The following is a 23,414-nucleotide window of genomic DNA, read 5'->3' as shown; positions in this document are numbered from 1 at the left end:
TTTGTGATGTTTCATTTATCAAATTGAGCTTCTTACTTGTCACATTTACATTTATGCCATTCTGTATTTTTATATACTTATATAGGCTACTATAAATATTTTTTATATATTTTATATACTTTCTCAGTGAATCTTTCACCGCCTGAGCTATATGACAAGCAGGGGCGTAGTTAGAGATTAATGGATAGCGGGGGGCGAGTCTTTATTAGGGGGGCAATGGTAAACATATATGATGTAAAAACCAATAAATATACATATATTTGCGGGGGGTGGAGGTGGCTAAAAGCGTTTTTTTTTGGGCGGGGGGGGCGGTCTGAAACCCCTGTAAAACTGGCCTAACCATGCCGCTGATTACAAGTGTCGTGAAAAATGTGAAAATGATAAAATCACACTCTAAAACAGGGGTCTCCAACTCCGGTCCTGGAGAGCTACCATCCAATAGGTTTTCTATCCTACCTGGCTTCTGATGAGCCACACCTGTTCTCAGGTAAATACCAGGAGCAGGTGTAGCTCATCAGAAGCCAAGTAGGATAGAAAACCTACTGGACGGTAGCCCTCCAGGACCGGAACTGGAGACCCCTGCTCTAAAAGACCTTGTTCTACATTGGAGTGAAACTACAGATAATAAAAAGTTTTTTAAAAAAGCCTATTTTATTTTACATGCAAAACAATAACATATTTACACAGTTTAAATTTATGAATTTTTGTTTTAAAATCAGAAGACATTCGTGCTTAAACATAACAGCCACTAGAGGGCAGTGTTTACCAGATCCTGGCTTTACCTTAAAGAAATCTTACTATTGCTTTTTTTACCTAGCAAATACATAATTACTGTAATGTGCAGAGTAACATTGCGTCTTGAGTCACAAGGCAGATGACACCCTCGATGGGATGACAGTCCATTACAGAACATACACTCTCTGCTGCGCAATATAGGCAATTTTAGAGATACTAGTTCAGCAAAGTGTAAGTTAATGGACTACGGAAGGAAAACGGACAACCTGCTGAAGACAAGGTAAACGTCACACACAGAAACAACTTCAAACCCACAGCCGTAAGAGTGAGGCGCCTCTCGCTTTCCGTCTCATTCCATTTACTCAGGAACCTTAGTTAACAGACACTGCGTTGGTAGGCTATCTCTGAACCGACATCACAGACACGAAAGATGTTAATAGGACGCCATAGCTGTCCTAGGGGGCAAACGGGGAATGTTGTTAATGTAAGACAATAATAAGCATTGCTGCTATTTAAAGGCACTTAACCTATTGGTTGACACAATGTGGATAAACTTAAATTTTTGATGACCTCTTTGGCTGATTTAAATTGATTATTTGTATCATAAGAGGAATAATTTATGAGAAATACTTAATAATATAATAATCATAATATTTAATTTCCTCCATTTTCACGTTTCTGACGGCTGTGTAAAACACGCTTTATCGTGACCCTGCGTTATTTCTGTCATTTCTCGAATTGATAGGGATCGTGTGCTGCCCTTGTAAAATGGCATCTTTTCTATTTAGATCAGCGGTTTTATAGAATTAAGCACCTCTCCACTGGGAATGCAATCTTCGTGAAGCATGGGGTTGACACTGATTGTAAATTCATGGGCTCTGGACGAAAGATATTCAGCGTGATCTGATTAGAGGTGACTGTTAGTATAACGTGGGTGGCACTTAAGAGCAGCTCTCCCTCCCGCCCATTACCGTCTCAACAATGCTTGTCAGGCACCGCGTCGTCCCTAATTGGGGGGGATTTAAAGCCTGTTTAATGTTCCTGTGGCGCAGTATGCACGTTATATGGGTTTTGCCAGCCATTAGCTTGCTTTTATTATTGATGTGGTTCTGTACAGTAAGAGAATCAGTGATCGTCATACTGTGAATCAACAAGTTTCCTCTCAGTGGGAAAGAACTATTTTGGCACAGGTGGGTGGGCAGACTTCCAGCCAAGAAAAAGTTGTAAAAAACATCTGACCCCAAGCTGCTTAGGTATGCAGATGCTAACACTTTAATGTTAAAAGTTGTTGCTGTTATGAAAGTCAATTAGATGTTTTTTGTCTTGGGTTTCAAAAAGAAATCAATAAAAAATAACAGGAACTGTTATTTAAGGACTGAGCATTATAAGACCACAAAGCAAAGTCCAAGCATGTGTCATCGACAGGGTGACCTGTAGAGCACTCATGAAGTCATTGTGGTCATAATGAATCACATAAGCACAGTGTTATGGGTTATATGTGGACAGACAACAGAAAGGTTTTAGGTGGCTAAGATATTTGGTCTTAGTAGTAGGGTTAGCTCTGTCCAAGTGGGCAGAACTTCATGGGAAAGAGTTCCACTGAGGAAGCCAGCAGCTCCATGACATTGTGGACGTTGGTAGCAGATATGGCTGCAACAACTATTGTTTTGAGCAGCTGGAACATTGGAAAATTACTCAAAAGAACAGAAGTACAAAAACTGCAAAGAGAAGCTAATATGTTCACAGTTTTGGCTTTGTCAATCAGCATTAATTATTTGTCACTTGACATAAAAACATTAGATCAAAAGATTTTGATGGAAAAGGATGTAATATGACATGGCGTTATCAACAGAGAACAGCGGCAGAATGAAAGTTGTTGGGCTACTTCTGCTCCTCCCACTCCTGCTGTTTGATGAAGGGCTCCCTTGTGGAGGCCTGACAGATGGAATCCTGGGATTTCCCATAAGTCCATGGGCCAGATGCTCTTCTGGCAACCCTTGGTCCTGCAGCTGCCTTCTGTGGGTTTGCCTGCACAAGATGGGCAGCAAACAAAATACAATTTCCAAGATAAGAAAGTGTGCATACCCATTCCCCTTCAAACACCTAATGCACCCTTCCAGAAGATTGTGAAAACAGTGTAGCGCTGTAAACGAGTTAATAAGATGAAATCTCATTAGAAAAAGAAAAACATTTTATTATTGGCTGGAAGGGGAAAGATTTGGAGGTGGGTTGTCAAGTCTGGCTTTTGCTGAAACCCCATCCCTTCTTTTTGTGTTTCCTTATCTCTGCAAGTGTGTGCTGTGGTCAGAGAGCCCTAAGGCATCAACCTACTAGTAGATCAACAGGCAATCTTGTGTGGTTAGCAATGTGCTAAAGCCGCTCGTGCAGGGATCTGTTGTCTCCATTATCAAGGGCAGATGATGGAGACTACTCAAGCTGCAGAGGGCTGTCCAACTCAGGGAAGTAGCTTCTGAGGAAATCTGTAGCAGATGGACAGGATAACATCAGCGGCACTTCCTTCATCTTCCGCAGGCCCAAACCAGGTCAGGGGAGATGAACTTCTGGGTCCATGAAGCAGACATGCTCCCGGGTCGTGTTTATTTTCTTCCCCTTCAGGCTGAGGGCGATTAGATTATCATCTGAAAAAATCAACACCATCCTGGAAATTATGATGCTCGCTCCTCCATTTGTTTGTGCTTAACACAATGCTGTCGCAGACATCGATACAGGCATCCATTTGGGAATCCTTCCCAGCGTGGTGGCCGATGCATTTATCTCAAAGGAACCACGCAATGTAATTTGATGAAAATGACTCATTGGTTCTGCATACATTCCACCTATCTCATCTAAGATGCGAAAGACTGCTTTATATATACAAAGTTCTTGATGGCATCATTGACCCTCTTCTCTGATGGTTGCTCATGCTCTCTGATAGAGCTGTGTCTTTATGCTGACCATATGTGGATAGGTCCGGAGAATTCTGATGACTGGAAAGCATGTTCCTCAAACGCCTTCCTGGCTGTGATGCACAGCAATTACTGTTTCAGGTGGAACTCCGACATTTACCAGCGAAAGTGTATAATTGGTGATAACAACGTCAGAGCTACGGTACAGGACTACTACAGCAAGCAAGACATAGGGAGATGTATGACAAAGTACATAATCCTGTATTTAATTAGTAAATTAGCTAGCCTGCTAGAAATTACATTTATCAATTAATCTATGATGGGCACCTTTTAACCCATATTATACCTATTAATGTATACTGCACTATATGTTTATATGTTTACATCGCACTCTGTGTTTTGTTTTATTTTGAATTGTATTGATTTTTTTGTATTTTGTTTTGTATTGTGCCTCATGTTTGATCTGTGTGAATGTGCCCAGACGAAACATGCCAAGTAATATTTTCATTGTATGGTGTAACTGACTGTTGTACCATTCAAATGACAATAAACTTCTTAATATATCATAAGATTTCATAATATATTAATGATCCCATTCAATTCTAAGAGGTCAACAGCCACAAAGAAATGTAGGAAGAAATGAAATACTCAACATACATGCATGAATACATTGTATGGGTAAACTGGAAGGCAGATCTGGAAAATGTATGTCAAAATCAGAAATGTTCAGTATTTAAGCATCTTCTTTCTTTTTCTGTAATTGTCTTTATGAACAGCAAACAGCAAACACACTCTCATCCAGCTCATATAACACAGTCAGTGTTATATGAGCTGGATGAGTGCTAACTGAAGGACTCTTTATGTTACTTGTGTTACATGTGTAGAGGTTGACTCTATATTTATATATTTGCTCTATATTTATAGATTTTTGCAGATTCACACCCTGGGTCTTTTTAAATTTTATATTGTGATCTTTAGTGGAATTGCTTCTGATTGGTTTGATACGTTCATATTAGAAAACACAACCATCTGCAGAGTACATCTGGCCATTTGTCAGTGTTACAGCTAATTGGTGATTATGCAGAATCCCAACAAGCTGTTTTCGTTTAGTATAAACAAAAAATGCTATGAACAAAAAGCTAATGTATTGTGTCCTGTATTAAACAGTGAATATAGCTAAATGCTATTGGATATTTACACATACAGTACTTGGCTTCTATATGTAAGTCCTGCTTAAGCAGCAGCACACAAGAGATGGAAAACATTGGCAATCAGCCTCACCATGTGCAGCAGGCTGAAGCATGTTATATGGGTTTTGTCTGGCATTAGCCTGCTTTTATTATTGATTTGCAGTCTGACATCACCAAAGAAGACCTTGACGTCTGATATCCGGGAATACTGCCACAGCCATGTGACTCCTGTTTTCAGTAAACTGATAATGCAAACGTCATCATTTCTTTATGCTGGGTGACAGAAGGGGTAATTAGACAGTAAGGCTGATTACAGAAGAGAGAATCACCCCTGCAGTCATTTTAGGTTGCTTAGGTGACGCCTCCATTTAAGATAATTTATAATCTTTAGTAATTTATAATCTTTGGTATTTCTGACCTGGGGCCTGTTTCACAAAGCAGGATTACTTGCTTATCCAGATAACTTGCCAGATTTAAGGTAGCCTGGGCTAAATGTAAGTTGATGAAAATAAGGTCTATTTAGCCCAGACTACCTTAAATCTGGCAAGTTATCTGGCTAAGCAAGTAATCCTGCTTCGTGAAACAGGCCCCTGCTGAACAGTGAAACCACAGGTCCCCTGTCATGTCATGTCCCCTTTTGTCCTTTATGTTGCACAGCATGTAGCATATTGTCTCATCACTGTGTAAATGTAGTATGTTATAGTACATGGTTTAATAAATGTCTGATACCGTCTGCCGGACCGAGGTGTCATGGCAGTAGCAAAACAGGAGAAACATTGTTTCCACACCCACCCCTGAAACACAAGGAGGTCTCACACTGGACTGTAAGGTACACACACGGTGGTTAATGTATACAGCGGCTAAAAACACACAAGGACTGGACAGGGTTCACGCATGACACAGATAAGGACACACACGACAATAGGGAATACAGCAAGTATTTACAACTACACAAACAAGGGGCTATTTACGGCATTCCCAGAATGCTCAGCGCCCATACTGGGCTCTGCTGTGCAGGGTCATCTCACTGGTGTTACAACATAAAAATTTGCACCATGGGACTCAGGGAGACGATATTTCTTCTCATATGTATTCATGTGTATTGAGGGGCTGACAATAAAGATCTCTTGAATCTGGAATCTCCTTCTAAATTGACTTAAACAAAAAGGCTTCAAGTTACCAGCTAGCTGTCAGGAAATTGATCTGTGGAAGTTCTAGCTCTGAGGCACTTCTCCTGGTGAACTTGCCTGCATCCCACAATGCAGCTCCAAAGTACTTGTTTTATAATTAAGGTGAAGAATAGTTAACTACCTTCGCAGACTGGAACCATTTCGAATGCATCTTCAGAATTCACAATTCTTTGGCAATGGTAATCTGAAAATAAGAAAAATATTGTTTAAACAGAATATAACATAAATACTGTTTAATTCTAGGGGGACGCCAAACATATGGCAAAGCGAGTATTCTTTTTTAAAAGATTCCCACTTTTGAAAAGTTATTGTAGGTTTTGGAAGCTTGAGTGCATAAGCTGAATTTTTGTAGATTAACTTTTAACTGTTGAACACACTGCTCTGACCTCTAGGAATCTTTATTTAACATAAAATATCTACAAATATTGTTTCCTTAAGAAATGTTATCATCCACAATGTAATAATATACTTCATTGTGATTGCACCACACTATTCAGAAAAACAAAATACTTTTACAGCAAAAATATTTTGGTCCCTTTCATCTACAGGTCCTCAATGAACATTTAGCAAAGGGAGGAGGAGGAGGAGGAGGAGGGGGAGGAGGAGGTAAGCAGCACATTGCTCCCCACCCACCACACAACCTCAGGGATGAGAACCTGAATGCAGCCATGCAGTGGGTGATACCTCAGCACTGCACTAGTCTGAATTGACCAGTGGGAATTTTTTTTCTTTTTTCCCAGTGGCTGGAGTGCCAATCCTGCCACCACCCCCCAACTTTATTGAGCTGTATGTAGATTAATGTCATACCGGGACGGAGCAATTGCAGGTTAAGGGCCTTACTCAAGGGCCCAATGTAGTAGGATCGCTCCTGTCATTCACAGGATTCAAACAAGCAACCTTCCGATTGCTGAGACAGATCCCTAGACTCACAGCCACCAATCCACCCCTTTAGCAAAGGGGATATCATTTTTTTTCACCTGGACAAACAGTTATTAATGAAGTAAGGACTTAGATGAGTGTAAACTTTTCGTTACCCAATATGGAGGCAATTCAGTGGCAAAAATATAGACAGGGCTGCTTGTGTCACGCCCGGCTCGTCCGATCCTCCTGTGTGCCACGCCCCCTCATTTACCTCATGTGAAACTCTGATTGTGACCAGCTGTTTCCTGTTATTTCGACGTGTCTTGTGTATTTAAGTCCACGTTTAGTCTGTCTCCCCAGATCCGTCATTGAAGTCTCAGTGTGTAGTGTTGCCGTATATCGCCTGTTCCATGTTCCTGGCTCCCAGTGTCGATTAAATCCTGCATTCCCCAATCCTACGTGTCCTTCGCCTGCTTCGCACAACTACCGATCGTGACAGCTTGAAGCTCTGTATTTGGCATTATCTTGGATACAACCTTCTCATGCAAATTTCATGTGGATGCAGTATTGAAGATCTGCTTCTGACAGCGGCTTAACATTGCTGAAGTATGATGTTTTCTTACTATTCAAGACACTGAGACAATAATATATGTAGTCTCAGTGGGCAACAGGCTCATGATGGTCATTGAGAAGAAAGTTGGCTGTACTGGGCATTAAACTGGGTGAAGTGAACTGTATATAATAATTATGCACACTGATAATCAAGCGTTTTTCTTTTTTTTTTGTTTGTGAAAGCTGATGGTGCAGCTGTACATACCCTTATGTCCATCCATCAGTGTGTCTATGCACGTTCTGATTGCCCGTGCTTTCCTCCCGACCAGAGTGGGACCCATCAGAGATAATGTGCTAGTTCAGTTCCATGCAATGGATTTGACCACGGTTTACACCTTGTTTTTATTAAAGAAGGCAGAAGGCCCATTTTTTTTAGTTTTCTGTAATGTTAGCATGCCTACATTGGAGTTTTGATTCCTCTACTGCATTGTCTTCTGGATTTCTTTCTTTCTGCCTTCCCCCCGTTCCTGTTTCATGCACCATTATGCATAAATGACGTAAAAATAGAATGTCACACATCCCTGTCAAGCGTGAAAGGCACCATATAAAAATAAATTGAATCGAATTACTGTAGGGCTTAGTATGAATCATTCTGCTAGTGTGAATGGCACAAGGTGTATCAATTAGTCAAGGGAATCAGAATCATGGAATTAATGATGGTAACCCTGGGCTGCACAGATCACAGAAGTATTGACTGAATGTAATGAACCATATAAGCCTTAGGGCAGTTGAAGTGTATGTACATATAGATACAGTATGTGTGTGTGTGTCTGTCTGTCTATCTATCTCTTTATGAAGCAAGACAACACTAATCTGCATGGTCAGACAAACCCTTGGCTCTTCTTGAAGCCGTTGGTTTGAACTCTAGCCTTTCGCATATTGTGTTACATATCTAGTTCTCCTAAAATCTCCCATATCTGAAAGGAATTCTTTTGGGACTGGTGTTACCCTCCTCTCTACCAATATGAAAATATAATTGTGAAACACTGAGTGAAAATAATGGTGACTGCAGGGATTTTTGTGAAGTCTCGTGCAAGAAAGATGGAGGAGTGGTCTGTGGACGACTGAGGTTATTGGTCTTGATAAGTTCATCTGTCCTTTAGGTTCTGAAATCCATATGAATTGATGTGTCCTATGTTGTTCAGCCAAAATACAATTTCCAAGAACAGAAAGTGTAGATTCCCAGTCCCTTTCAATCACCCAAGGCACCTTTTCAGAATATAGTGAACTAATTGACAGAACATTTTATTATTGGCGGGAAGGGTATGTTTTTGGGGTCATTTGTCAAATATGGCTTTTGCTGTATCTCCATCCCTCCATTTCTCATCCAGCCCACCAGTAGATCAACAGGCAATCTTGTGTGGTTAGCAATGTGCTAAAGCCGCTCGTGCAGGGATCTGTTGTCTCCATTATCAAGGGCAGATGATGGAGACTACTCAAGCTGGAGAGGTCTGTCCAACTCAGGGAAGGAGCTTCTGAGGAAATCTGTAGCAGATGGACAGGATAACATCAGCGGCACTTCCTTCATCTTCCGCAGGCCCAAACCAGGTCAGGGGAGATGAACTTCTGGGTCCATGAAGCAAACATGCTCCCGGGTCGTGTTTATTTTCTTCCCCTTCAGGCTGAGGGCGATTAGATTATCATCTGAAAAAATCAACACCATCCTGGAAATTATGATGCTCGCTCCTCCATTTGTTTGTGCTTAACACAATGCTGTCGCAGACATCGATACAGGCATCCATTTGGGAATCCTTCCCAGCGTGGTGGCCGATGCATTTATCTCAAAGGAACCACGCAATGTAATTTGATGAAAATGACTCATTGGTTCTGCATACATTCCACCTATCTCATCTAAGATGCGAAAGACTGCTTTATATATACAAACTTCTAGATGGCATCATTGACCCTCTTCTCTGATGGTTGCTCATGCTCTCTGATAGAGCTGTGTCTTTATGCTGACCATATGTGGATAGGTCCGGAGAATTCTGATGACTGGAAAAAACGTTCCTCAAACACATTCCTGGCTGTGATGCACAGCAATTACTGCTTCAGATTCTGTAATATGCATAAACTGGTGTATCCTGTGTTGCTTGGCCCCTAGATACCAGCTGATGACAGCTGATTGACCTGTGATTTCCCTTGAAATCATTTTCCTTGTGCTTCACTGATGTGTCAGTCCAGAATTTTTTCACTATTGTGTCTGGACACAACTGGTCTTGCTTGTTATTGGCAAATGCACTAAGTTCCATTTTCCATTTAATGTTAGTATGCATGGTGCATAGATAAATAATCTATGAAATTATAAGTTATAGGATTCAAACCTACATAACCCAACATGTATACATAGGAGAGTCGCGAAAACATTGAGGAATAAAAAGGTGTTTTTACTCAACTCATAAACTCACAAGACAGTATTTTCACTAAGAGACTCCTTAAAATGTGAATTTCACTGGAATATCATGAGACTTGGCACATTACACTGTTTGGATCAGAACATTCCCCAGTCTTAATTTCCAGTGCAAGTTGAAACATGAAATCACCTTCGAGATCCATGAGAAATTTTGGATACGCCACACATAATAACATGAAGATACTGGTGATGATCGGCTTTCCTTCAGCAACAGGCCTCTGTGGTGTCTTCAGCGTGATGTCAGAACAGAAGAGTTTTAATTGAATTTCTCTTGAGAAATGTCCTCGTAAAACTCTTCTCATCTTGGCTTTTTAGATGAAAGCCTTTCAGACTGTGAAAGATACCAGGAGCTTTCTCCATTTGCCATCATTGTACAGGTATTTTATAGACATTTCTGAAAGACTAAGTTTATAGTTAGAAATTTTGGGAAATTAATTGTAATGAGTACTAATTGGCACCACCTGAGGTAGTGCTGTGGAGTGGTCTGTAGTCAGTAGTCTTTGGAGTAATCTGCAGTCAGTATTGGTAATTAGATTAGCGTGTGTTTACATCTTACTTTTTTATATATATTTTGTTATTGTCAGTAGATGAAACTTGATCATCTCGTAAAATTATTTGCTTAGGCTTAACTTATCCTGCTTAACCTCTGACTGTGAGCTCTCTGCGTCCTGCCACCTCAAACACTGCACACAATATAATTAAAATTTAAATTAATTTGAGTTAAAGTTTGGAATGAATTCAAATTGACCTAGATTATTTACAAAATTGTTTGTACTGTGTGATTATTTTATCACATGACATTTATCCGCCTAAATTAGAACGTTTTGCTTATTTGACTTTTGATTTAAAAGGGAAAAACCACACCGTGCACACACAGAAAGATCCCCCTTTTGGCCACTAAAATAGGTTACATGCCATGTTGTTACAGAAAAATAAAAGAAAATGTCAAAAAGACAGGCAACAGAGAACCCAAGCAGAGTGGAAATGAACCAGAAAACCTGACAGAAGAAGAAGCAGAGACATTTCTGGATGCTAATGCTAATGAGAATGAGCAGAGACAATGAAGAGAGGAGTAGCATTTGTGGATGCTAATGCTAATGCTAAAGAGAATGAGCAGAGACAGTGAGGAGAGGAGCAGCAATTGTGGATGCTAATGCTAATGAGAATGAGCAGAGACAGCGAGGAGAGGAGCAGGGTCTGTGGATGCTAATGCTAATGAGAACGAGCAGAGACAGCGAGGAGAGGAGCAGCATCTGTGGATGCTAATGCTAATGAGAACGAGCAGAGTCAGCGAGGAGAGGAGCAGCGTCTGTGCATGCTAATGCTAATGAGAACAAGCAGAGACAGTGAGGAGAGGAGTAGGGTCTGTGGATGCTAATGCTAATGAGAACGAGCAGAGTCAGCGAGGAGAGGAGCAGCGTCTGTGGATGCTAATGTTAATGAGAACGAGCAGAGTCAGCGAGGAGAGGAGCAGCGTCTGTGCATGCTAATGCTAATGAGAACAAGCAGAGACATTGAGGAGAGGAGCAGCATCTGTGGATGCTAATGCTAAAGAGAATGAGCAGAGACAGCGAGGAGAGGAGCAGCAATTGTGGATGCTAATGCTAATGAGAATGAGCAGAGACAGCGAGGAGAGGAGCAGCGTCTGTGGATGCTAATGCTAAAGAGAAGGACCGCAAAATGGGGCAAGCAAAATGCAACGCGGATGATAAGTCTGATGTACGGAGCCCCAATTTGTGTGGTCTTTATGATCTTCGGTACCTAAGAGTTTACAAACTATCTACATATTATAGGGAAATATAAAATACAACAAATCTTTATCAAGTCATGTACATTCATTCATAATTTTGCAGATGAGAATTGATTTGTTGTCCATTCTGAAATGTTTGCTTTGTGATGAGCTGAGAATCTCATCCCCAGTCTCTCCTGTAAAATCAGAGTTGGGCAGAGAACAGAAAATGCATGTGGAAAGTATGCAGTCAATGTTGTCCAAGAACAACAGACTTGATTTGCTAGGTAACCATCACCTGCATCTGTCATATGGAGCAAAGGGATTGGCTCCTTTGAGGCCAGCCCCGCCCATTACCACACCCCAATGTTTTGTTCTCCCATTTACATGCCCTTGAACACTCTTTATGTATAGCCTTTGAGGCCTATTACAGTTTTTCTCTATTGCTTTGATGCTGCAATCAACTCAAACTCCACATTTTCAAATCAGTTAACACACAGGCCTAAACAGTGGCACTCATGGTCAAAGTGGCATGTTTTGTTTGCAAAAGGCTCTAACCGTGCCAAAACATTTAAAATATGAAACAAAAGCAAATTTTGCCTTCTGTTATCTTTCTACATAGGCTGTGTCAAATTTGACTTCTTGCAAAGAACTGGATCCAGAATCAGAAATGCTTTAATGCAAATTTTATTGATTCCATGACATTCTTTTTTTTCAAACTGTGGCCAAAACCTGAAATACTGTAAATATTACAGAAAATACATGTAAACCAAAATAACATCTATCAGATGCTAAGAAAATAAAAATAAAATCTATTACAATAAAGTATAAATAAAAAGAAATAGCCACTATTGATACTCAGTCTCTTCTGCCTTGACGATGGGGCCACCTGGCTTCATCCACATCACATTCAATATCCTCTCTTGCACCCAGTGAAAAACCTTGATATACGCCTTGATTTATAGGTATACAGACTGATTGCTGATTGAAGAGTTGTGCAAACAAGTTTCACACAGGTACATTGGATATTCATAATTATGCAAGTACTTTCTATCAGCTGTTACAGTTTTTCTCTATTGCTTTGATGCTGCAATCAACTCAAACTCCACATTTTCAAATCAGTTAACACACAGGCCTAAACAGTGGCACTCATGGTCAAAGTGGCACGTTTTATTTGCAAAAGGCTCTAACCGTGCCAAAACATTTAAAATATGAAACAAAAGCAAATTTTGCCTTCAAACAGCACAACTTGCAAATAAGTGTATGAGCTCTTCCAATCAATCATTACACAATGGACAACAAAATTCAAAATGCAGCGCTCAGTGCGAATCAGTGCACCATTGCTTGTCATTGTAGCCTATTACATAGCTGTCATTACCAGTGCCAACTGTTATCTTTCTACATAGGCTGTGTCAAATTTGACTTCTTGCAAAGAACTGGATCCAGAATCAGAAATGCTTTGATGCAAATTTTATTGATTCCATGACATTCTTTTTTTTCAAACTGTGGCCAAAACCTGAAATACTGTAAATATTACAGAAAATACATGTAAACCAAAATAACATCTATCAGATGCTAAGAAAATAAAAATAAAATCTATTACAATAAAGTATAAATAAAAAGAAATAGCCACTATTGATACTCAGTCTCTTCTGCCTTGACGATGGGGCCACCTGGCTTCATCCACATCACATCCTCTCTTGCACCCAGTGAAAAACCTTGATATACGCCTTGATTTATAGGTATACAGACTGATTGCTGATTGAAGAATTGTGCAAACAAGTTTCACACAGGTACATTGGATATTCATAATTATGCAAGTACTTTCTATCAGCTGTTACAGTTTTTCTCGATTGCTTAAACACACTTCTTGAAACTATGCCTCGTATTCTCAAAACAGTAAACACAAATCCATAACGTCTCACCCAATTTCCCAGACATCGTATTTTCAGGTCAAAATGAAGCTCTACACTCAAAACCATTCACTGTTGCTGAAAAACCAAACTTTGCCCACAGACATCACACACAAGGCCTCAAAAACACACACACTACAACATAGTCTTACACATTGGTGCAATAAATTACAGTTTTTCTCGATTGCTTAAACACACTTCTTGAAACTATGCCTCGTATTCTCAAAACAGTAAACACAAATCCATAACGTCTCACCCAATTTCCCAGACATCGTATTTTCAGGTCAAAATGAAGCTCTACACTCAAAACCATTCACTGTTGCTGAAAAACCAAACTTTGCCCACAGACATCACACACAAGGCCTCAAAAACACACACACTACAACATAGTCTTACACATTGGTGCAATAAATTAAAAACAATATTGCCAAAACTGGCAAGTTATGTTGCTTGTGGTTCTTCCCCTCAAAAATCTTTTCACATGATGAACACAAAAGACGCAACCAATGTATATACAGTGACACATTTTTATTCATGTACTATACAGTACAACACACACCAAAAACATTATTCCACCTCAGCATCCTGTCTTTGGTCTGGGTCAGGCCAGAGAATCTCATCCACATCACAGGCTATATTGGCCCTAGCCAGGCAGCGGGGGTAAAATCCTCATGCATGCCTGATCCACCCCTGGCATGCATCTACTGATATGTCTAGGCAGGCTTCTTCCATGGCCTGGAGGAGGTGAACACGGACATAAGGTTCTGTCGTACACTTTCCACCGCCATGCCGAAAATAACTCCTCTATCGGGTTTAGAAAGGGAGAGTATGCAGGCAGAAAGATGTTAGAAAACCTTGGGTTATTGGTAAACCAGTCATGAACCAGAGCAGCGCGATGGAAGCTGACGTTATCCAGCCTCACTACAACAACATAGTGAGGCTGCTCTGGCTGTGCTGGTTCCCTGTAGTCCAGCTGGAACATATGTTGTCTTAGACCATCAAGAAAAGCAAGGAGAAGCATAGTGTTATAGGGTCCTAGAATGGCATGGCGGTGGAGTCCCCCTCGTTGGCTGATGGCTGCGCACATAGTGACATTCCCTCCACGCTGACTAGGGACATTTACAATAGCCCGATGGCCAATTATGTTCCTCCACCTCCTCCTCCCTGATGTCCTGGACCTCCTTCTACTCCTCTTCCTCGACCTCCTCCTTTGCATCTCTTTGGATCCATTGTTTCAAACCTGAATGAGCTGACTTTGGCCCTTTTATCTATCCATCAAAGTTTCTGATTGGTGTGTGATAAATTTTGACTCCTAGTGTTTCCACTTGGTTAATTGTGTGCTAACTGAGCTTAAACTCTGCTGACTTAAGTTAACATTATTGAATGCTAGTGCTTTCTAAATGAGCACATGGTGTAAGCACTGAAAAATGTAGGGATTTCTGTGTAGAGTTTTGCAGTAACAGTTCACCAAATTTGACTCATGTGTTAAAGCAGGGGAATAGTGTTTATAGTTCAGGGAAATGGGTGTGCTTTTTGAAAAATAGCATTATGGTTTTGAAATTTTAGTTCAAAAGATTGGTTATAGTGTTTTAGCAATCGAGAAAAACTGTAAAAACAATATTGCCAAAACTGGCAAGTTATGTTGCTTGTGGTTCTTCCCCTCAAAAATCTTTTCACATGATGAACACAAAAGACGCAACCAATGTATATACAGTGACACATTTTTATTCATGTACTATACAGTACAACACACACCAAAAACATTATTCCACCTCAGCATCCTGTCTTTGGTCTGGGTCAGGCCAGAGAATCTCATCCACATCACAGGCTATATTGGCCCTAGCCAGGCAGCGGGGGTAAAATCCTCATGCATGCCTGATCCACCCCTGGCATGCATCTACTGATATGTCTAGGCAGGCTTCTTCCATGGCCTGGAGGAGGTGAACACGGACATAAGGTTCTGTCGTACACTTTCCACCGCCATGCCGAAAATAACTCCTCTATCGGGTTTAGAAAGGGAGAGTATGCAGGCAGAAAGATGTTAGAAAACCTTGGGTTATTGGTAAACCAGTCATGAACCAGAGCAGCGCGATGGAAGCTGACGTTATCCAGCCTCACTACAACAATGTAGTGAGGCTGCTCTGGCTGTGCTGGTTCCCTGTAGTCCAGCTGGAACATATGTTGTCTTAGACCATCAAGAAAAGCAAGGAGAAGCATAGTGTTATAGAGTCCTAGAATGGCATGGCGGTGGAGTCCCCCTCGTTGGCTGATGGCTGCGCACATAGTGACATTCCCTCCACGCTGACTAGGGACATTTACAATAGCCCGATGGCCAATTATGTTCCTCCACCTCCTCCTCCACCTCGTCCTCCCTGATGTCCTGGACCTCCTTCTACTCCTCTTCCTCGACCTCCTCCTTTGCATCTCTTTGGATCCATTGTTTCAAACCTGAATGAGCTGACTTTGGCCCTTTTATCTATCCATCAAAGTTTCTGATTGGTGTGTGATAAATTTTGACTCCTAGTGTTTCCACTTGGTTAATTGTGTGCTAACTGAGCTTAAACTCTGCTGACTTAAGTTAACATTATTGAATGCTAGTGCTTTCTAAATGACCACATGGTGTAAGCACTGAAAAATGTAGGGATTTCTGTGTAGAGTTTTGCAGTAACAGTTCACCAAATTTGACTCATGTGTTAAAGCAGGGGAATAGTGTTTATAGTTCAGGGAAATGGGTGTGCTTTTTGAAAAATAGCATTATGGTTTTGAAATTTTAGTTCAAAAGATTGGTTATAGTGTTTTAGCAATCGAGAAAAACTGTAATAGATGTTTTCCTTTTGTTCAACACAGTGAATCCAATGGAGTTTGGGATCTTTCAATGAGATCTGTGGTGACTGTTTTGACAAAGGGTGTGAAAAATGTGTGAAACAAATGAAAAAGTGTTAAGGCATTTGAAAGAGAAGACTTCTCCTGTGCTAAGAATGTGATGATGAAGATCAAGTGAATCCCAGTTTCACTGAGCGTGTCTTAGCAAATGAGAAAAACTGTAATAGATGTTTTCCTTTTGTTCAACACAGTGAATCCAATGGAGTTTGGGATCTTTCAATGAGATCTGTGGTGACTGTTTTGACAAAGGGTGTGAAAAATGTGTGAAACAAATGAAAAAGTGTTAAGGCATTTGAAAGAGAAGACTTCTCCTGTGCTAAGAATGTGATGATGAAGATCAAGTGAATCCCAGTTTCACTGAGCGTGTCTTAGCAAATGAGAAAAACTGTAACCATTCTTACCCTTTGCCAACCTAGTATTCCAGGTGGTCTGGCTGTATTTAGCAAAGTGTGTGACTATGTGTGGTATTCCCTGTAGTGAACTGGAATTCTGTGTGAGGCGTCCCTGCCTGGGATGGACTCCAGGTCCACCGCCACCCTGTACTGGATAAGGATGATGAAATTAATGCTTTAAATACTCACCTATTGTATATTTATTAAATGCTACTTCTGGGGTTTTTGATTTCAATAGACTTTTTACTTAATGAAAGTGGAAGCGTTGTTACTCGGAATATATTTTTAATCATGATGTCAATCCTTATGAATTTGCAACAATAATAATGACATCACTATTGCAACTGTAGCTGAAACCCAAGTTACAGCTGATATGTTTGTGTCTGTTTTCATAGCCCCGAGTCTGGCTAAATGTTATATTATACTTGAAACCTGATGCCATTGTAACAAAGTTGATTCTTCCAATTCAAGGAGTTGTGTTTGGTTACTATCCTGGTTGGTTGTCTAACACTATCTCTGGATTATCCTTAGTTAGACTTTTTAAGATCATCTCAAATCACTTTTGAAGGCCAAACTTATCTAGTGCATTATATTTTTAAATGTCCCCAAGGACACTCTGCACAAATAATACATGAAAGGAAATGTTATCAGATCCTTGGGTCCCTGTAGCCTGGATGGTATGTGTGAATGTTGGCGAGAGCAGACGTTCGTGTGCTTGCGTGTGTCGACCTGTGTACGCCTTCCGCTTGATTGTGAGTGCGTCTGTTGGTCTGTGCATGTGCGTGTGTGCATGTATATACATAGAAGGGAGGCCAATGTTATTTCCACTAAAAAAACATTAAGACCACAAGACATTGCAAGTAAGAGTGGGCATGCATGCTGCTATAGATTTTTGTGTTATGCTATAATGCCCAGTCAAACCAGCGTCCCTTTAAGTTTTAAGTTGCAGTTTAAATTGTGAGACTAGGAGCAGGAAAAAAAAAATGGCTCCACGTTGCAACTGATGATGGATCTGCTTGTTCTCGCCGTTTCGCTTCATTAGCGTACAGGCTGATCACAGCGTCTGCTGGCTAAGGGGAGGATGGAATCAGACTGCCAGTCTGACCTCTCCAACCTGCCCCTCACCCAAGCACCTGCTGCTGACAGCGGTACTCCATCAAACTCACACAGGTGTTCCTGCAAATGCAGAGAGGCTTGTGCTGCAACATTCGCTGCAGTGCCACCATGTCCCTTCTTGGGCTCATTTAAGGCAGGTCACTCACGCCCTCCTCATCAGGGACGTCCCAAACATCTGTGTGTGAGATTGTCTCACTGATTGCATTGGGACACCACACAGTTTCAGAAAAAATATAGGGAAAGAGTAATTTTGAGTGTGTGGTGTGCAGAGAGTAAAGCTAGAGCACTGACATTTGACCCAACAGGAGGTCTTTAGATTGGAAAGCAGCCTAACAGCTCCTCCACAGAAGAGTGAAGAGCCTTAAAATCCAGTGTTCGTGTTTAAAGAGCAGCCCTTAAACAAAGCTGTCACTTGACAAACTGAGAATCTACATTTTAGAAAGCAGGATTTCTCAGTTATTTGGGTTAACTTAAGCTAGAAGTCATGATTGTTCAATAAGGAGCATTCCTATTGGACAATGACTTAACCCAGCTAACTGAAAAATCTTGCTTCATGGAGTACCCCCGTGACTTAGCTAGCATGACAACAGCTAACAAATTAATAACTGAGCTTTTCAAGAGCTCAGGACCCATTTGTCTGGGTTATTGTAATGAAAGATTCATCTTGAGATGTTTGTTCTGCACCATGAAGAGAGAAAAACAGGAAGCACGTGGTGACATCATCCACAAACTGTCCCCCCGGGACAGGAGGCATTTAGTGGCAGAAAGGAATGTTGGGCTGTAAAATGTACCCAGCACACTTTCAAGTTGTGTTTGGGAGAGCTTAATGGACCCAAGACTGTCCCTATTGCCAGAACTGTTTACGTTTGTGAGCAGAGTGTGAGGCTGTCCTTCATGGTGGTAGTATTTTATAGCGGCAGTAATAGCATGGCTACAATTTTTAAAAGCTCCTAACAAGACATTGTACTCATGACTCATAAAAATGGGATAATTACGACTGCAGTTTAATTTAATTTTTATTGCTGTCAGCAATTTCAAAGACTCCACTCTGTTGATCATCAATGTTAACTTTATAACCTGAGTCATTCTGAACCTTTGCACAACTTTAGCACATTCCCTCATGATTACTAACCCAGTCTTCCGAAACGTCAGTCTGTCTTGATCTAACAGCCAAGTTCATTCTTATAGTGTGACATTATAATGTGTGCCGCATGTTTGGCAGAGGGTAGTGGAAATAAAATGGGACATTTATACACATCAAATAGGAACACCAATAAATGTCAGAACAGAATGTTGTCACCTCTACAGTCGGTGACTAATCCACTCTGCTGTGAAAAACACTGTATAAACATACCATCCTCCATCTGACTTTCTCCACCTCTCCAATCAAAGCAACAACAGAGAATATTTACTGTACTGAAAATACCATTGATGCCTGACTTTCTCTGCTAGAACAGAACACACCCCAAATGCTCCCCTGCTTAGGAAGTGCCCTGCAGAGACTAATGAGTCCAACATGAATCCATTCAGTGCTACACAAATGGAGGCTGGTGGACTTCAGTCACCTGGATTTTACCACTTCCATCAAGAGTCAGTACCCATTATATTACTGTGATATATATAAGGGCTAAATCATTATGGCCAGGAGACTGGGTCAGAGCATCTCCGAAGCGGCAAGGCTTGTGGGGAGCTGAAGGTCCCCATGGTGAGAACCTACTGAGAGAGTCTGAGGAGAGAAAAAGCGTAAACAGGGCAGCCAGGACATATCGATGTGAGATGCCAACGAAGGTTATCACACACACACACACACACACACACAAACACACACACACACGTAGGGTAAACATATCCTTATGGGGACCACTCATTCATTTCAATGGGAAAAATGCTAACGCTAACTATGACAACCTTAACCCCTACTCTGCCCTAACCATAACCATAAGTAGCCAAACAAAATACAAGAGTTTCTGCATTTTTAGTTTTTTCATAGCAGTCACCGATTTTTTATAAAATAGAGCTTTCCCTTATGGGGACCGGTTTCCTGGTCCTCATAAGGGAAAATAAACGAATATTTATCACGTTATGGGGACATTGTGTCCCCATAAGGATAGGTAAACCCGCTTGCACACACACACACACACACACACACACACATTCCATACACACACACACACACACACACACATATTTTGATTTGGGAGCAAAAAGCAATAATTGTTTCAAAATAATATTTTTATCATTATCATAATTTTCTTTATTATATTGTTATAATACCATACCAGCATTTAAGTAGGGAATTTCAGTCAACATTTTCACAACTTAAACTAATTGAAAAACAAGTTGCATCTCCTAGCCAAGGGGGCTAAACGAAATGATGTGTTTAAGGGGAAGTCCTGTAGGTTAAGGGCCCTCTTTGTGTGGCTCTCAAAGGTAACACTGTGTGCTGTGAAAACTGTGTAACAACTAAATTGATGACTGTTTCTTTAAAAAAACAGTCCTTGCCACAGATTTACGGGGATGTCCCATTTACCAAACAAATAAATAAATAAAAGATCTTATCTTCATGGTCACATGATTTAATGTGTAGAAATTGGATTATGGGCAAAACACAAACCCTTGATATTAGGAGGCAAACCTAAAAAAGACTTTTTTTCCTCCCAATCGCATTAGTTCTGGACAGATCCTGCAATTAGTGGGCTGTCTGCGAATTGCCAGCTTGACTTTTATTGGCTAAACAAATTTGATGAAAGTTTGTGGTTTTGACCTTTCTGCCGCATTACAGCATGATAGGAGACATAGGGAGATTGAGGGAAGGAGGCTGAAACGGCAGAGAGGAACAGGTCTTATCAGAAGGAAACATCACCTGGAACTTACTACAGAGGGCAGCCTTTAAGGGACTTCTTAACTAACAGGGTCTGTACCTCTACAAGAGGGCAATAGCAATAGATTTTAAAATTTATCAGCATGCCTCTCAGCTGTTGACAAGCAGTTGAACATTTCTTTAATATTTCAAGTTCAGTATTAACTCTGTGTGCTGATTCCTTCAGTCTGTCCTTGGCACCCTGTCGAAATATGAGTTCCTTTGTTGGATTTGAGGAGGTAATGGAAAATACTACTTTATATGGTGAATTTGAACCAAGGAGGTATTGCTCTAAATCTGCCCACAGAGTTAATACTGAACTTGAAATATTAAAGAAATTTTCAACTGCTCTAAATCTGCCCTGTAGGAGAAAAGGGTTATGATGTCACACGAAGAGAGGTGAGGGGAGCCAGCAAAGCAGAGCAGGTTCAGTCTATGGGGAAAGCATTTTTAAACTCAGGAATACAAGGAAGTACACGTGTTACAGACAGAAATGTAGCCATCAGTGAGACCGCTAGCATAATATGCTAATATAGGGTATGGAAAAAACTCAGCACCTACTGTGCATGTGCAGATCTTTACTTAAATGTAGCTCTTTGCCACCACTTACATTCTTGTGTAACACTTTACTTTAGGGGTGCAAATAATGTAGTAGTACACGTTTATTTAATGCATTAATTAAGCAGTAGCTAAGTGTGGTAACACTTTACTTAAGTGTTATTACTGCCTTATACTGCATTAAAATGCATTATAATCAATAATTATAATTATTAATGGTCAGTATAAGGCATTATAATGCATTATGAAGGTACTTATAGTGCATTATACTGTAGATGAGAGCTTCATAGAGCATTCATAATGCATAATAAACATGGCTATAATGTGTTATGCTTTTTTTTATAAATAGTTATAGCCATCTCTATAATACTTTATGAATGCATTAAAATGCATTATGAATGTATGTATAATACATCTTACATGAGTGTTTTAAGTAAAATGTTACCTTAAGGGTTAGTTATATACTGATCCCACGTTCGTTCTTCAACAAGCAATCATGACGATTCATATAGTTCATGCAGTTACTGTATCAGATGTTGATTGGCTCTTGAGTAGTAGCTGAGTAACTAAGTTATTTTGCCCCCCTTAAGTAAAGTATTGCCTATTCTTCCACTTTAAAAATGTTTGTGCAAAATGATAAAACAGGATCTTTTTTAATAGTTCAACAAACAGGGTATTGCAGTGCTATTTTGGTGAAAAGAATTCCTATTCACTATGTGGATAATTAGGCAAAATTAATAAGCAAGGAAAATGGATTGGAATAAAAACCAGGAGGTGCTTGTCCCTGACGGGACGAGATGACCAGCGCCGCCTGCTGGCCAAACGGGGAAGGGACACAGAGTGGGACCACAGGGGCTGACCCTGCCCCACCAGCAGGCCTCTGTGTGGAATGACGAAAGCACACATAGGTTTAGCCCTTAGGGGCTGTAATACAAGGGTTTGTAACTCGGAACCATAATGACATCCGTGGGGATAGGATGACCATTCTCCTATTCTATAACCCCTAAAGTTCTTATTCTCTGCATTAATAGTATTTAAGATGCACAATGACAAACTAAAACTGTAAGTTTAAATACAGTTCAATCAAAAATGCCACAAAAAATATGTAACCACATTTTGCTCAGATGTTGTATAATATTTCCAGTTGTGGAAGAACCTAGATCATAGTGGTTTTAACAAAAACCTGCAAAAGGATTGGGATGAGGTCATTTTGTCCTCTGTAGGAACGTCACAGAAGGGGATTGCGTAATTTCTACTTGTGGTGTAACGACTAAGCTGAGTTTTAAAAATGTTACAAAAAGAGTGCAAGTATTTTTTTATGCTAAAACCTTTGATGTTCATTTATTGGGTAGCCCAAGGGACTATTGAGCACAAAAAAAAAAACATTTTAGTTAATGCCTTGCAAATAAATTGCATTTTTGCTCTTATTCATGCCTGCACAGGTGTCAGGACCTGGGTGGACGTACCGTAATTAGATTCTCCTCATTCTAGGATGTAATCAGGCCTGATTCCATGAAGAATTCAATAATTTCAGACTTTTAAAGAGTTGGGAGAATTATTCTGTAATCCAGATTTAATTGTGTGTACGCACAAAGACAACATTGGAAAATATTGGGCTCTTTGTGAGAACAAGATTCAAGTCAATAAAAGGAAAACACTGAGATAAATCTTTTACCGCCTTGGGCAAAGCACAGTATAGTACAATGTAATACAATTCATAGAGTATTTGGATAATGTTTTATTTTGAGCAAAGGAACACAGGTATGAAGTGGCTCTAATCACATGTCATAATAGTTTATTAAAAAAATCAGTTATGGCATCTAAGTTGTTATGTGTTTATTTGGTCTCAAAGGAAAAGACCATGCAGAAATGTAATAAAAATAACCTTCTACAAACATTTAATTTTATACTTGCAGTCACTCGAAATAATGAGTAAGTTTATTTAATATTTTTAGACCTTCAGATTCAATATCAGATGGTAGAATCACACTTGTACTTCTTGCAGAACACACCAGTGTTTTTCTTTACTGTGGGTTTTTAATATGTATTTATAGATGCA

The sequence above is a fragment of the Paramormyrops kingsleyae genome, chromosome 11 (assembly GCF_048594095.1).
Source record: "Paramormyrops kingsleyae isolate MSU_618 chromosome 11, PKINGS_0.4, whole genome shotgun sequence".
Taxonomy (NCBI): domain Eukaryota; kingdom Metazoa; phylum Chordata; class Actinopteri; order Osteoglossiformes; family Mormyridae; genus Paramormyrops; species Paramormyrops kingsleyae.
Note: the sequence above shows the minus strand (reverse complement) of the source record.